At 43.6% G+C, this 17,544-nt stretch overlaps 1 protein-coding gene across 2 annotated transcripts in view; it reads left to right on the top strand.

Moving 5' to 3' along the window:
• ssbp1 (single-stranded DNA binding protein 1) overlaps positions 1 to 17,544 on the top strand; it is a 51,926-nt gene that overhangs the window by 6,019 nt on the left and 28,363 nt on the right. Inside the window, exon 2 of one of the 2 annotated variants that reach the window (XM_072591045.1) lies at positions 12,768 to 12,871. The exons of the other annotated variant lie outside the window; for it this stretch is intronic. The gene's annotated coding sequence lies outside the window, so the exon portion shown is untranslated. The remainder of the gene's footprint in view (positions 1 to 12,767; positions 12,872 to 17,544) is intronic. 2 annotated transcript variants of the gene reach the window in all.

Consider the following 17,544-nt stretch of genomic DNA (forward strand, 5'->3'; position numbering starts at 1 on the left):
ATTAGGAAACAAATTTGTGAGGAGATCTCAGTTATCTGTAAGAATAATAGGGTGGTTATGGTAGGGGGTTTTAACTTTCCAAACATAGACTGGGACTGCCATAGTGTTAAGGGTTTAAATGAAGAAGAATTTGTTAAGTAGGTACAAAAAAAGTTTCTGATTCAACATATGGACGTACCTACTAAAGAAGGTGCAAAACTTGACCTACTCTAGGGGGAAAAAGGTAGGGCGCGTGACTGAGGTGTCAGCAACTTTGGGGCCAGCAACCTCAATTCTATTAGTTTTAAAACAGTGATGGAAAAGGATAGACCAGATCTAAAAGTTGAAGTTCTAAATTGGAGGAATGCCAATTTTGATGGTATTAGGCAAGAACGTTCAAAAGCTGGTTGGGGGCAGATGTTCATGGGTAAAGGGAAGGCTGGAAAATGGGAAGCCTTCAGAAATGATATAACGAGAATTCAGAGACAGTATAATTCTGTTAAGGCGAAAGGAAAGGCTGGTAGGAGTGGGGAATGCTGGATGACTAAAGAAATTAGAAGACTATAAAGGCAGTAGGAGTATATTTGGGCGGCACGGTAGCACAGTGATTAGCACTGCTACCTCTCAGTGCCAGAGACCCGGGTTCAATTCCTGCCCCAGGCGACTGACTGTGTGGAGTTTGCACATTCTCCCCGTGTCTGCGTGGGTTTCCTCCAGGTGCTCTGGTTTCCTCCCACAGTCCAAAGATGTGCAGGTCAGGTGAATTGGCCATGCTAAATTGCCCGTAGTGTTAGGTGAAGGGGTAAGTGTAGGGGTATGGGTGGGTTGCGTTTCGGCGGGTCAGTGTGGACTTGTTGGGCCGAAGGGTCTGTTTCCACACTGTAGGTAATCTAATCTAATTTAAGAGGGAAAGCAGGAGGGCAAAAAGAGGACATGAAATAGCTTTGGCTCATAGAGTTAAGGAGAATTCAAAGGGTTTTTATAAATACATTAAGGACAGAGTTAAAGATCAGCAAGGTGGCCTTTGTGTGGAGCTGCAGGAGATGGGGGAGGTACTAAACAAGTATTTTGCATTAACGTTTACTATGGAAAGGGCATGGATTATATAGAATGTAGGGAAATAGCTGGTGACATCTTGAAGAATGTCCATATTGCAGAGGAGGAAGTGCTGGATGTCTTGAAGTGCATAATATTGGATAAATCCCCAGGACCTGATCAGGGAAGCTAGGGAGGGGATTGCTGGGCCCCTCGTAGAGATATTTGTATCATTGATAGTCACAGGTGAGGTGCTGGAAGATTGGAGATTGGCTAATGTGATGCCACTGTTTAAGAAGGGTGGTAAGGACTAGCCAGGGAACTATAGACCAGAGAGCCTGACATTGGTGGTGGGTAACGTGTTGGAGAGAATCCTGTTGGACAGGATATACATGTATTTGGAAAGGCAAGAACTGATTAGGGGTAGTCAACATGGCTTTGTGCGTGGGAGATCATGTCTCACAACTTGATTGAGTTTTTAAAAGAAGTAACAGAAAGGATTGATGAGTGCAGAGCAGTAGGTGTGATCTATATGGACCTTAGTAAGTTATTCAAAAAGGTTCCTCATGGGAGACTGTTTAACAAGGTTAGATTTCATGGAATACAGGGAGAACTGGCTCAGAAGTAGAAGATAGAAGGTGGTGGTGAAGGGTTGTTTTTCAGACTGGAGGCCTGTGACCAGTGGAGTGCTACAAGGATTGGTGCTGCGTCCACTGTTCATCATTTATATAGATGATTTGGATGTGAGCTTAAGAATTATAGTTAGTAAGTTTGTAGATGACACCAAAATTGGTGATGTAGTGGACAGCGAAGAAGGTTACCTCACATTACAATGGGATCTTGATCAGACAGGCCAAGGGGCTGAGAAGTGGCAGATGGGGTTTAATTTAGATAAATACGAGGTGCTGCATTTTAGGAAAGCACATCTTAGCAGGACTTATACACTTAGCGTAAGGTCCTAAGGACTGTTGCTGAATAGAGACCTTGGAGTGTAGGTTCATAGCTCCTTGAAAGTGGAGTCGCAAGTAGCTAGGATAGTGAAGAAGGCTTTTGGTATGCTTTCCCTTATTGGTCAGGGTGTTAGTGCGGGAGTTGGGAAGTCATGTTGCGGCGGTACAGGACATTAGTTAGGCCACGTTTGGAATATTGCGTGCAGTTCTGGTTGTCTTCTCATCGGAAGGGTGTTGTGAAACTTGAAAGGGTTCAGAAAAGATTTACAAGGATGTTGCCAGGGTTGGAGGATTTAAACTATAGGGAGAGGTTGAATAAGTTGGGGCTGTTTTTCCTGGAGCATCGAAGGCTGAGGAGTGATCATATAGAGGTTTATAAAATCATGAGGGGCATGGATAGGATAAATAAATAAATACTCTTTCCTGGGGTGGGGAGTCCAGAACTGGAGGGCATAGATTTAAAGTGATTGGGAGACCTAAGGAGCAATACTTTCACGCAGAAGATGGTACGTGTAGGGAATGAGCTACCCGAAGAAGTACAATAGCAACATTATTTTCCTATAGATTCCATACAGTATGGAAAAAGGCCCTTTGGCCAACAAGTCCACACTGACCCTCTGAAGAGTAACTCATCCGAACCCATTTCCCTCTGACTAATTTTCCTAACACTATGGATAATTTACCATGGCTGATTCACCTGATCTACACATCTTTGAACCGTGGGAGGAAACCAGAGCACCTGGAGGAAACCTACGCGGACACAGGGAGAATGTGCAAACTCCACACGGATAGTTACCTGAGGCTGGAAACAAACCTGGGTCCCTGGCACTGTGAGGCAGCAGTGCCAACCACTGAGCCACCATGCTGCCCCAAACCTTGATGCCACAGAACACTCGGAACCTCCCCAGCAGCGAATTGTACCTCAATCACCCGCATGATAGGTGGGGATACTAACCACTATACTACTGAGGGCAGAAAGACAACTGGATTGATATATGAACAGGAAAGGTTTTGAGGGATATGGGCCGGATGCTGGCAGGTGGGATCAAAAGGTCTGTTTCCATGCTATACATCTCTATGACTCTATTACATAAAGTCTCCCTAATGGAATGAACAAATATCCCTCCTAGGATATTGGTCCCTTTCATGGAACAATACAGCGCAGAACAGTTCCTTCAGCCTTGATGTTGCGCTGACCTGTGAACTATTCTCAGCTCGCCCCCCTACACTATCCCAAAATCATCCATGTGCTTATCTAAGCATTGTTTAAATCTCCCTAATGTGGCTGAATTGGCTACATTCGCAGGTAGGGCATTCCACGCCCTTACCACTCTCTGTGTAAAGAACCTGCCTCTGATATCTGTCTTAAATCTATCACCCCTCAATTTGTAGTTATGCCCCCTCGTACACGCTGATGTCATCATCCCAGGAAAAAGTCTTTCTCTGTCTACCCTATCTAATCCTCTGATCATCTTGTATGTCTCTATCAAATCCCCTCTTAGCCACCGCCTTTCCATTGAGAACAGACCCAAGTCTCTCAGCCTTTGCTCATAAGACCTTCCCTCCAGACCAGGCAACATCCTGGTAAATCTCCCATGCACCTTTTTCCAATGCTTCCACATCCTTCCTGAAATATGAAGACCAGAACTGTATTTCAACTGTGGCCGCACTAGCATTTTGTATAGCTGCAGCATGATATTGTGGCTCCAGAACTCCATCCCTCTACCAATGAAACTGAACACACCGTATACCTTCTTAACAGCACTATCTGCCTGGGTGACAACTTTCAGGGATCTATGTACATGGACTGTGCACATCCATACTACCAAGAATCTTTCCATGACTCTGCCTTCCTGTTATTCTTCCCAAAGTGCATCACCTCATATTTAGCTGCATTGAACTCCATTTGCCACCTCTCCTCCCAAATCTGCAGTTTATCCAAGTCCCCCTGCAACCTGTAACATTCTTCCAAACTGTCCACTACTCCACCAACTTTAGTGTTGTCTGCAAATTTACTAATCCATCCACCTATGCCTGCGTCTAAGTCATTTATAAAAATGACAAACAGCAGTGGTCCCAAAACAGATCCTTGTGGCATGCCACTAGTAAACCGACTCCAGGCTGAATATTTTCCATCAACTACCACTCGCTGCCTCCTTTCAGAAAGCCAGTTTCTAATCCAAACTGCTAAATCACCCTCAATTCTATGCCTGTACATTTTCTCCACAGCCTACCATGTGGAACCTTATCAAAGGCTTTACTGAAGTCCATGTATACCACGTCAACTGCCCTACCCTCATCTACATGCTTGGTCACCTTCTCAAAAAATTCAATGAGGTTTGTGAGACATGACATGCCCTTGACGAAACCATGTTGACTATCTGAAATCAAATTGCTGCTTGATAGATGATTACAAATCTTATCTCTTATAATCCTTTCCAAAACCTTACCTACAACAGAAGTAAGGCTCACTGGTCTATAATTACCTGGGTCCTCTCTACTGCCCTCCTTGAACAAGGGAACAACATTTGTAATCCTCCAGTCCTCTGGTACTAAACCTGTAGACAATAACGACTCAACTATCAAAGCCAAAGGCTCTGCTATCTCCTCCCTAGCTTCCCAGAGAATCCTCGGATAAATCCCATCCGACCCAGGGGACTTGTGTACTTTCACTCCTTCTAGAATTGACAACGCCTGTTGGTAACTAACCTTAACCCTTTCTAGTCTAATATCTCCTACCTCATTCTTCTCCTCTGCAATATTCTCCTTTTTGAGTGAAAACTGATGAGAAATTTTTGTTTAGCAGCTCTCCGATCTCCACAGGGTCCACACTCAACTTTCCACTTCTGTCTTTGACTGGCCCTATTCCTATCCTAATCATCCTTTTATTCCTCACATACCCATAGAAAGCTTTAGGGTTCTTTATTCTATTTGCTAAAGACTGCTCGTGTCCTCTCTTTGCTCTTCTTAACTCTCTCTTTAAATCCTTCCTAGCTGATCGATAACTCTCCATCACCTCATCTGAACCATCTTGCCTCATCAACACGTAAGCCTCCTTCTTTTGCTTAACAAGAGATGCAATTTTTGTAGTAAACCATGGTTCCCTTACCTTACCACTTCCTCCCTGCCTGACAGGGACATACCTATCAAGGACATGCAATATCTGTTCCTTAAACCAGCTCCACATTTCGATTGTCTGCATCCCTTGCATTTTGCTACCCCAGTCTATGTATCCTAATTCTTGCCTAATTACATTATAATTGCCCTTGCCCCATCGATAACTCTTGACCTGTGGCATGTATCTATCCCTTTCCATCACTAAACTAAACGTAACTGAATTATGGTCACTCTCTCAATTGCTCACCTACAACTAAATCAAACACCTGGCCTGGTTCATTACCAAGCACCAGATCCAGTGTAGCCTCCCCTCTTGTTGGCCCATCGACATACTGTGTCTAGAAATCCTCCTGTGCACATTGAACAAAAACTGATCCATCCGACATTCTAGACTTGTAGCATTTCCCGTCAATGTTGGGGAAGTTAAAATCCCCCATAAAGACCACCCTGTTTCTTTCACTCCTACCCGGAATAATTTTGCCAATCCTCTCTTCCACTTCCCTGGAACTCTGTGGAGGCCTATAAAAAAACTCCAAGCAGTGTGACCTCCTGTCCTGTTTCTAACCTCAGCCCACAATACCTCAGTAGACGAGTCCTCGTCAAAAGTTCTTTCAGCCATCGTTATACTGTCCTTGATTAACAAGACCACACCTCCCCCTCTTTTACTGCCTTGCCTGTTCTTAAAGAAACATCTAAACCCTGGAACTTGCCACATCCATTCCTCACCCTGTTTTATCCATGTCTCCGAAATGGCCGCAACATCGAAGTTCCAGGTACCTCTCCATGCTGCAAGCTCACCTACCTTACTTCGTTAAAAATCAAACAACACCAGGTTATAGTCCAACAGGTTGAATTGGAAGCAGGTAAAGGAGCGTCACTCCGAAAGCTAGTGTGCTTCCAATTAAACCTGTTGGACTATAACCTGGTGTTGTGTCATTTTTAACTTTGTACACCCCAGTCCAACACCGGCATCTCTGAATCATGACTACCTTACTTCAGATACTTCTGGTGTTGAAGTAGACACACTTCAAACCAATCTGCTGTCTGCCAGCACATTCCTGTGACCCTGAAATCCTGTCCCTGTCCTTCCTACACTCATCCTCCTGTGCACTGTAATTACACCTCAGGTTCCCATCCCCCTGCTGAGCTGGTTTAAACCCATCCGAATAGCACTGGCAAATTTCCCACCCACGATATTAGTACGCCTCTGGTTCAAGTGAAAACCATCCTGTTTGTACAAGTCCCACCTTCCCCAGAATGAGCCCCAATTATCCAAGTACCTGAAACACTCTCTCCTGCACCATCCTTGCAGCCACGTGTTTAGCTGATATCTCTCCCTATTCCTTGCCTCACTATCATGTGGCATGGGTAACAAACCAGAGATAACAACTCTGTTTGTTCTAGCTCTCAGCTTCCACCCTAGCTCCCTGAAATCCTGCCTTACATCCCTAAATCTCTTTCTACCTATGTCGTTAGTACCTACATGGACAACGACTTGAGGCTGGTCACCCTCTCCCTTCAGGACCCCAAAGATACAATTTGAGACATCATGGACCCTGGCACCCGGAGGCAACACCCCAACCGCGAGTCTCCTTCGTTCCCAACAAACCTCCTATCTGAGCCTCTAACTATTGAGTCTCCAAAGACTAACACACTCCTCCTTTCCCTCCTTCCCTTCTGTGCAACAGGGAGACGCTCGTTCCCCTCAACAGTATCCAAAACAGTATATATGTTTTTCAAGGGAACAACCACAGGGGATCCCTCCACTGACTTTTTTTCCCCCTTTGAACAGTCACCCAGCTTTCTTCGTGCCTAGGAGAAACTACTTCCCTGTAACTCTTATCTATCACAGACTCTGCCTCCTGAATGATCCGAAGTTCATCCAGCTCCCGCTCCAGCTCCCTAACACGGTCTTGGAGGAGTGAGAGATGGGAGATGTACTTGGATGGGACACTAATGGCATCCCTCACCTCAAACATCATGCAGGAGAAACATTGCTCTCCCTGGGGCACTGCCATTCCTGCTAGTCCCCTTATCACAAAGTGAAAAAGAAGAGACGCTTAACTGATGTGTCCTAGTGTTTAAGGTTAGAGGAGGTAGTTGGGTGGGAGGCCCTACAAAGGTAGCGTCTCGGGATGAGAAAACACTGACTTATGTAGCTGGATGGAAATTTAGGTTAGATCCATCCATTTTGAATATGTTTTTTCTATCCCAAAATACATTCCAATTGTCCAAAAACCTGAATCCCTGAACAATATGCTAGCTGATCAGCCATTGATTTAGCTCCTTTAACCTTTTTTGTTCCTTCCCTCATTTGAGTTTGTCATTGGGAGTAAATCAGAATTTACTACTTCCAAGATTTTATTTTTTAATCTTCTACCTAACCTCTTAAATTGACTCTGTACCGCTTTAATCTTTTCCCTAAAATGTTATTCCTACTAATGTGTACAATAATTTCTATATCCTGAATCTCATCTTTTAATAATACACTTGAAATGCTCAGCAATGTCCTTGATCCCAACACTAGGAAAGCAGCAAAGCATTCTAAACTTAATGCCACAGAATCTCCTGCCTATGCACCTGACGGAGAATCCCTTATAACAATAATTCTATTAAATACTGTCAAACGCTGCTTAACATAAGAATCATTCCGGGTCCAATAACTAACTGGCCCTTCCATTTTCCTCTGAGAGACAATCACCTTCAACTGTTCCAAAAACTGCATATCTGTTTGATAGAGGAATAGCCAACGGAGACTTTTGAACTACCTTCTTACCTTTCCTGACATTCACCCATCTATTTGATTAATCCTGCTGCATCATAACTTTTCTAAATCTACTAGCCATCTTACTCTGTACCTTTATATATGGCCTTAATAACATTAAGTCTGAAAAAAGGATGTTTCAATAAGACCTTAATATATTAAAATAAACTACCGTTCATTATCTACAGAAAATAACATTAAAGTGGAAATAAAATATATTAGATATATAAATGATTCTGTTTCAATAAATTTCTCAAAGAAAAAAAAATTCTCCAAAGCTGACCAGGTCTAAGACACTCTGGAGTGAAAACGCAATTCTTTATTTTCAAAAAAAACCTTCTAAAACATGTATAGATTTCGAAAATGTCTGAATTAAGAATAAAGTAAAGGGCGGCACGGTGGCAAAGTGGTTAGCACTGCTGCCTCACAGCACCAGAGACCCAGGTTCAATTCCTACCTCAGGCGACTGTGCAACTCCACACAGACATTCTCCCCGTGTCTGCGTGGGTTTCCTCCGGGTGCTCCGGTTTCCTCCCACAGTCCAAAGATGTGCAGGTCAGGTGAATTGGCCATATAAAAATTGCCCGTAGTGGTAGGTAAGGGGTAGATGTAGGGGTATGGGTGGGTTGCGCTTCGGCGGGGCGGTGTGGACTTGTTGGGCCGAAGGGCCTGTTTCCACACTGTAATCTAATCTAATGTCGACTGTTAAAAAGCTTGTTTTTAAAAAAGTCCATTTGAGGAAAAAAAACACAATTCTTTTGTTTGGTGTTTGAACGTTAAAAAACCAAAATGGAAAAAGAAACTTATTATTAAATTATAATAACTAATAAAAATTGTAATAACTGTTTTACTAATGTTATGATGGGGGTAAACCCTTCTGCTAATTTAAACCAAACACACAGAAAAGCTCACCTCGCCCTGTAATCTTTAACATATGAGTGACCGAGAATTACCCAAATTCGGGTGTTTAAAGAAAAAATTAACAACTTATTCTTTAACTCTAAAAGAGAACATCAAACAACTATCTACACTGTAAGCCTCCTTTCTCTTAAAATTTGTTATCTACCTCCCACACTGTAACAATATACTGATCCAATAAAGCCCCTACAGAATTTACAGCAACTGAATTTTCAAAACCAGTTGTCGTCTTCGGGTGTCGAAGTTCCTCTATATCTGTAGATTCCCCTTGGGTTGTCTTAGGTCTTCTGCTGCATAGATTTTTCATATGAGAAAGGTACTTTTTAGAGAGAGGGTCTGCGGGGAGCCTATTGATGGCAAGAGATGCTCTTTGTCTCTCTGGCGAACTGTTCAAAATGCCTGCTTTTTATATCCTAAAACATTGGACTGTCTGATCAGTTTGATGTCAAAACAGTAAAATTCTAATTCAATTGGGTTTTTGTATCTTAGGATATAATTTTAAACTGGTTGACAGGAGAAATTGTATGAATACGCAAGAGGAAAAGGGAAGCGTACACAAGGTCTAGGCAGCTTAGAACAGAACGGGCCCTGGAGGAATATCGGAAGAGTAGGACAAGTCTTAAACAAGGAATCAAGCGGGCTAAAAGGGGTCCTGAAATAGCTTTGGCAAGCAGAATTAAGGAAAATCCCAAAGCATTTTATTCTTATATAAGAAGCAAGCGGGTAACTAGAGAAAGAATTGGCCCACTAAAAGATAACGAAGGAAGGCTATGTGTCGAGCCTGAGAGAATGGGTGGGATTCTGAATGATTATTTTGCATCAGTGCTCACTGAGGAGAGGAACATAATGAATCTTGAGATCAGAGATAGAAGTTTGATTAGTCTGGATTACGTTGACATAAGTAGGGAAGATGGGGAAATCATGTCTCACAAACTTGATTGAGCTTTTTGAAGAAGTAACAAGACAATTGATGAGGGCAGGTCAGTAGATGTGATCTATATGGACTTCAGTAAGGCGTTTGACAAGGTTCCCCATGGGAGACCGATTAGCAAGGTTAGATAGAACGTAGAAGAGTAGCACAGAACAGGCCCTTCAGCCCACGATGTTGTGCCGACCATTGATCCTCATGTATGCACCCTATAGAACATAGATCTCATGGAATACAGGGAGAACTAGCCATTTGGATACAGAACTGGCTCAAAGGTAGAAGACAGAGGGTGGTGGTGGAGGGTTGTTTTTTAGACTGGAGGCCTGTGACCAGTGGAGTGCCACAAGGATCGTTGCTGGGTCCTCTACTTTTTGTCATTTACATAAATGATTTGGATGTGAGCATAAGAGGTACAGTTAGTAAGTTTGCAGATGACACCAAAATTGGAGGTGTAGTGGACAGCGAAGAGGGTTACCTCCAGGTTACAACAGGATCTGGACCAGATGGTCCAATGGGCTGAGAAGTGGCAGATGGAGTTTAATTCAGATAAATGTGAGTTGCTGCATTTTGGGAAAGCAAATCTTAGCAGGACTTATACACTTAATGGTAAGGTCCGAGGGAGTGTTGCTGACCAAAGAGACATTGGAGTGCAGGTTCATAGCTCCTTGAAAGTGGAATCGCAGGTAGACAGGATAGTGAAGAAGTCGTTTGGTGTGCTTTCCTTTATCGGTCAGAGTATTGAGTACAGGAGTTGGGAGGTCATGTTGCGGCTGTACAGGACATTGGTTAGGCTACTGTTGTAATATTGCGTGCAATTCTGATCTCCTTCCTATCGGAAAGATGTTGTGCAACTTGAAAGGGTTCAGAAAAGATTTACAAGGATGTTGCCAGGGTTGGAGGATCTGAGCTACAGGGAGAGGCTGAACAGGGTGGGGCTGTTTTCCCTGGAGGGTCGGAGGCTGAGGGGTGACCTTATAGAGGTTTACAAAATTATGAGGGGCATGGATAGGATAAATAGACAAAGTCTTTTCCCTGGGGTCGGGGAGTCCAGAACTAGAGGGCATAGGTTTAGGGTGAGAGGGGAAAGATATAAAAGAGACCCAAGGGGCAATGTTTTCACGCAGAGGGCGGTAACTGTATGGAATGAGCTGCCAGAGGATGTGGTGGAGGGTGGTACAATTGCAACATTTATGAGGCATTTAGATGGGTATATGAATAGGAAGGGTTTGGAGGGATATGGGCCGGTTGCTGGCAGGTGGGAATAGATTGGGTTGGGATGTCTGGTCGGCATGGACGGGTTGGACCGAAGGGTCTGTTTCCATGCTGTACATCTCTATGACTCTGTGTTAGGTATACTAAAGGTTATTTAGGTGGACAAATTCCCAGGGCCAGATGGGATCTATCCCAGGTTGCTGAGGGAGGCGAGTGAGGAAATAGCTGGGGCCCTGACAGATATCTTTGTGGCATCCTTAAGTACAGGTGTGGTACCGGAGGACTGGAAGGTTGCTCATGTTGTCCCCCTGTACGAGAAGGGTAGTAGGGATATTCCGGGTAACTACAGACCAGTGAGCCTGACGTCATTGGTGAGGAAGTTGTTGGAGGGGTTACTGGGAGATAGGATCTATTTATATTTAGAAAAGAATGAGCTTATCAGTGATAGGCAACATGGTTTTGTACGGGGGAGATCGTGCCTTACCAACTTAATAGAGTTCTTTGAGGAAGTGACCAAGTTGTTAGATGAGGGAAGGGCTGTCGATGTCATATACATGGTCTTTAGTAAGGTGTTTGATAAGGTTGCCCATTGTAGACTAATGGAGAAAGTGAAGTCACATGGTGTGCAGGGTGTTCTAGCTAGGTGGATAAAGAACTGGTTGAGCAACAGGAGACGGAGTAGTAGTTGAAGGGAGTTTCTCGAAATGGAGAAAGGTGACCAGTGGTGTTCCACAGGGGTCAGTGTTGGGGCCACTGTTGTTTGTAGTATACATAAATGATCTAGAAGAGGGCACTGTTGGTATGATCAGCATGTTTGCAGATGACACAAAGATTGGTGGAGTAGCAGAAATCATAAGGGACTGTCAGAGAATACAGGAGGATATAGATAGACTGGAGAGTTGGGTGGAAAAGTGGCAGATGGAGTTCAATCCAGGCAAATGTGAGGTGATGCATTTAGGCAAGTCTAATTGTAGAGGGAATTATACAATGAATGGAAGAGCCTTGGGAAAAGTTGATGGGCAGAGAGATCTGGGAGTTCAGGTCCATTGTACCCTGAAGGTTGCTGCACAGGTGGGTAGAGTGGTCAAGAAGACATATAGTATGCTTGCCTTCACTGGACGGAGTATTGAGTATAAGAGCTGGCAAGTCATGTTAACTTTGTTCGAGACATTGGTCCGGCCGCATTTAGAATACTGTGCACAGTTCTGGTTGCCACATTACCAAAAGGTTTTGGTGAGGGTGCAGAAATGCAGAGAGGGATTATGAGGATGTTGCTTGGTATGGAAGGTGCTAGCTATGAAGAGAGGTTGAGTAGGTTAGATTTCTTTTCACTAGAAAAAAGGAGATTGAGGGGGGACCAGATTGAGGTTTACAAAATAATGAAGGGTAGAGACAAGCTTTTTCCCAGGGTGAAGGATTCAATAATGAGAGGTCACGGTTTCAAGGTGAGAGGTGGAAAGTTTAAGGGGGATACACGCAGCAAGTACTTCACACAGAGGGTGGTGGGCATCTGGAATGCATTGCCAGCAGAGGTAGTATAGGCAGGCATGGTAGATTCATTTAAGATGCGTCTGGACAGATGCATGAGTTGGTGGGGAGCACAGGAATACTAATGCTTAGGAATTGACCGTCAGATTTAGACAGTACATTTGGATCGGCTCAGACTTGGAGGGCCGAAGGACCTGTTACTGGGCTGTAAATTTTCTTTCTTTGTTCTTTGGTTGAATTTGAATTGTTGTGTAAACAACTCGGTAGCTGAGTTACATCTCAAATATTACATCTTCAAATTATCCAGTACACTTTGTGCCTGCAGTCAGCCACACGACAGACTTGCCAGCTTTTCAATTTTAACTCTATCTTAAAGGTACAGTACATGCCATCAACTCCACAACACTAAGCCTGCAATCCCAGGAGCAGGTGCAAGATCCATGCTGCTCCCCTGCAAGAGTATTTCGGGAGATCTAAAAGGTAAGAGAGATTGGACTACTGGAAAATGAGGCTGGAGAAGTATGGGGAACAAAACAATGGTGGAACTGAATAAGTACTGTGTATCAGTTTTCACAGTGGAAGACACCAGCAGCACATCAGAACTTCAAAAGAGTGAGTGTAGTGGCCATCACAGAGGAGAAGGTGCTGGGGAACCTGAAAAATCTGAAAGTGGATAAATCACTTGGACTGGAAGGACTATGCCTTAGGGTTCTGAAGGAGATATCTGAGGAGATTACAGAGGCAATGATGGTGATCTCTCAGGGATAACTGGAGTCAGGAAGGGTCCCAGAGCTCTGAAAAATGGCTTATGTCAAAACTTGTTTGGGAAGGGTGGGCGGTAGAAGACAGAACTGTAGACCGAATAGCCCGATCTTGATCATTGGTAAGATTTTAGAGTCCCTTATTAAGGGTGAGATTGAAGAATACTTGAAAGTGAATGATAAAATAAAGCTGAATTAGTGGACTTTCATTAAGGGAAGATCATACCTGATAAATCCATTAGAATTATTTGAGGTGGTAATGAATAATGAATAAGGAGAGCCAGTGGACATGATCTTTTTGGATTTCCAAAAGGCCTTTGACAAATGCTGAACAGGGGGATGCTAAATAAGAGAAGAGACCATGGTATTAGGGACAGTGTACTGGAAAGAGGATTGGCTGACTGGTACAAGAGTAGGAATAAATGTTTATTTTTGAGGATGGCAGCTGGTGACTAGTGGAATTCTGTAGGGGTCTATGTTGGGACCACAACAATTCACATTGTCCATTAATGATCGAGATGAAGGAACTGAGGGCAATGTTGCTAAATTTGAGAGGGTGATGTACTATCATTGAGTGTGAGAGACTGATGTAACTAACTCAATGAGTGTCATAGACTAACTTTCTGTCACTGTAACACAGTGAGCATCAGTGATTGATGTATAGTGTGAGAGACCGATATAGATTAGATTACTTGCAGTATGGAAACAGGCCCTTCGGCCCAACAAGTCCACACCGACCCGCCGAAGCGCAACCCACCCAGACCCCTACATTACGGGCAATTTAGCATGGCCAATTCACCTAACTTGCACATTTGTTTGGATTTTGGGAGGAAACCGGAGCACCCGGAGGAAACCCACAGACACTGGGAGAATGTGCAAACTCCACACAGACAGTCGTTTGAGGCAGGAATTGAACCTGGATCTCTGGCGCTGTGAGGCAGCAGTGCCACCCAGACTATAACTGTAAAACACAGTGAATATTACAGATTCCCCAAAGCCTGTCTGCCATCTAGCAGTGACAGCAGTGTGTTCTATCTATAAGACACACTACAGAAATTCACCAAAGATCCTTAGACAACGCCTTCCAAATTCACAACCTCTTCTATCTAGAAAGGTAAGGGCAGCAGATACATGGGAATACCACCAAGTTCCCCTCCAAGACGCTCACCTTGCTGACCTGGAAATATATCGCACATGCCTTTGCTGTCGCTGAGTCAAATTCCTGGAATTACTTCCTTAGGGACATTGTAGGCCAACCTCCATGAAGGACTGCAGCTCCAGAAGGCACTCACCACTGCCTCCTCAAAAACAATGGGGAGCAAGCAATAAGTGCTGCTCCAGCCAGTGATGCCTAAGTCCCATGAGTGGGTAGTAACATTCCTCAATACCCGCTATGAAACCTTTTCCAATCTCATTAATAATCCCCACACAATCACCTCCATCTCCACATAGTCCTGTACGACCAGCTCTGTTCACCTCCCTCTGCTCCTGTACAACCAAATTGTTTTGCTTGGAGCAAAGGAAATTGAGGGGAGTCATTGGAAGTTTCTGAGATAATGACAGGTTTAGATAAGGTAACAATAAGAAATGGTAGTGATGCATCTGTGGATTGTACAGGAATTTGTCAACACAGAATTTAAAGTCTGAAATGCTGTGAGAATCTACAGTGAGTGGCAACTGCTACAGTGAGTGGCAATGTCCTGGAATTTTTGCCTGGCAGCATAATGGAGGAAAAGAAACATTAATAATTTGAAAGGGAATTTGAATAGGGTCTTTGGTGAACTTAAGTTGCATAGTTGCAGTGGTTGACTGGAGGAGTGGAACTACATTGCTGTACAGGGATTGCTCAAGTTCTGAAGGCTTACAAGAGCCAAAACATTAACTCTGCTTTCCCACTCCAGATGCTGCCAGGTTTGCTGAGTTTCTTCAGCAGTTTCTGGTTTTGTTACTCTACAGAGAGCCAGTATGCAAGTGATAGACTTAATAAGGCCATAAGACATAGAAGCAGAAATTAGGCCATTCAGCCCATCAGGTCTGCTTCGCCATTCAATCACTGCTGATAAATTTCTTAACCGCATTCACGCACTTCCTCTCCATAACCCTCGATCCCCTTGACAATCATGAACCTATCTATCTCAGTCTTAAACATACTCAATGATCTGGCCTTCTACGGCAGTGAATTCCATAGATTCACAATTGTCTGCTGAAGACATTTCTCCTTATCTCTATTCTAAAAGGTCTTCCCTTTACTCCGAGGCTGTGTCCTCGAGTCTCAGTCTCTTCTCCCAATGGAAACATCTTCCCAATATCTACTCTTTCCAGGCCAATCAGTATTTTGTAAGTTTCAATTAGATCCCCCCTTATCCTTCTAAACTCGAACGAATGTAGATTCAAAGTTCTCAAACGTGCCTCATATGTTAAGCTTTTCATTCCTGGGACCATTCTCGTGAACCTACTCTGAACATGCACCAGGGCCAGTACACCCTTCCTGAGGTATATGGCCCAAAATTGCAATCAGTACTCCAAATGTGGCCTGACCAAAGCCTTCTAGAGCCTCAGAAAAACATCCCTGCTTTTATATTCAAGTCCTCTCAAAATAAATGCCAACATTGCATTTGCCTTCCAAATAACTGACTGAACTGGAACTCCCAAGTGTCTTTGCATTTCACACTTCTGAAACTTTACCCCATTTAGAAAACAGTTCTTCTATTCTTCTTACCAAAGTGCATGACCTCACACTTTCCCACATTGCACTGCATCTGCTACTTTTGCCCATTCTCCTAACCTGTCCAAATCTTTCTGCAGCCTCCCTGCCTCCTCAATACTACCTGTCCTTCTACCTATCTTTCTATTGTCTGCAAGTTTGGTCAGAATGCCCTCAATTCCTTTAACTAGATCATTAATGTATAAAGTGAAAAGTTGCCCCAGCACTGACTTGTGTGGAACACTATTTGTCTCTGGCTGTCATGCTAAGAAAGACCCTCTTATTCCCACTCTGCTTTCTGCCAGACAGCCATGCTTCTATCCATGGTAACACCTTACCTCTAACAGCATGAGCTCTTACCTTACTCAGCAGCCTCCTTTAACATCTTATCAAAGGCCTTCATAATGACCTCCTCAGCACCATGAATGACTGTATTAGTGTGTTGTAAAGTTGAAATACATTGAGAATGTTTGTATCTTAGCCAGACACGAGGGGTGTCCTCAGATTGACCTGAGCTGAGATTTTCCCTAACCTTGTATGTAGGCTGCCTTTTTAAAAATGATCAGCAGTCCAGTTTTATGTTTAAACCAGGAGCAAGTTTAGCATATTCACAACTATTCTGCAAGATATTTAATCCAAAAATGAGAAACCTATTTGCTAAAATACAAATGCACAGGTTTAAAACCAATTACTTAAGTATAAAGATAAAAGTGAGATCAGTCTCTACTATACTTGCAAACCTAGTTTGCTTGCAGATTCACTTTCTAGACTGAAGGGTTCAAAAACTTGGAGGCTGCTTTGTTTCACTTTTGCGGGTCAGCAGACTGTTGTTCTTTATACAAAAATAGAAAATGCTGGAGAATCTCAGTAGGCCTGGCAGCATCTCTATTGAGAAAACAGAGATAGAAAACGCTCACCAGAGTCAAAATGTTATCTCTTGTTTTCTGCCCTCAGATGGTGCCAGACCTGCAGATCTCCAGCATGTGTAGTTCTTTGTTTAATTTTTTTTGTTAATTTTGTTCTGGAAGCCACTCTGTGTCTCCCTATTGAGAAGCTTTGGTGTTTCGCAATCTCTCTCCCATATGCGCATGGTATTCAGATGCTTCTCCTCAAAATGGCTGTTTTTCCAGCCACCTTTATCACAATAAACCAACATTGTTACATTCATTTTGAATCATTGCAGCACAAAGGTAAGAGAGTTCAAAGAACTGAAATGTATCATAGAATTCCTACAATGTGGAAAGAGGCCATTCAGTCCATCGAGTCTGCACCAACGCTCCAAAGAGTGTCTCACCCAGACCCAGCCTCCACCCTATTGCTGTAATCCCACATTTACCATGGAGAACCCACGTACCCTGGACATCCCTGGGGCAATTTACTATGCCAATCTTCCTAAAGTATTCTTTGAACTTTGGGAGGAAATCAGAACACCCAGCGGGATCCCATGCAGATGCTGGGAGAGCAGTCACCCGAGGCTGGAATCAAACCCAAGTCCCTAGCACTGAGACAGTAGTGCTAACCACTGAGCCACAATGCCACCCTAAGTCGAAACACAAGCTAGTACAAACATCCAACCAGTCAGTTGCAGTGGAATTCCCTAATGCTGCCCCTCCTGTCTTCTGTTCAACGCTGCTGCAGGTTTTGTTGTTTCACGCTTGAGAGATCTTGAAAGTCTTGAATTATTCAGT

The sequence above is a fragment of the Chiloscyllium punctatum genome, chromosome 20 (assembly GCF_047496795.1).
Source record: "Chiloscyllium punctatum isolate Juve2018m chromosome 20, sChiPun1.3, whole genome shotgun sequence".
Lineage (NCBI taxonomy): Eukaryota > Metazoa > Chordata > Chondrichthyes > Orectolobiformes > Hemiscylliidae > Chiloscyllium > Chiloscyllium punctatum.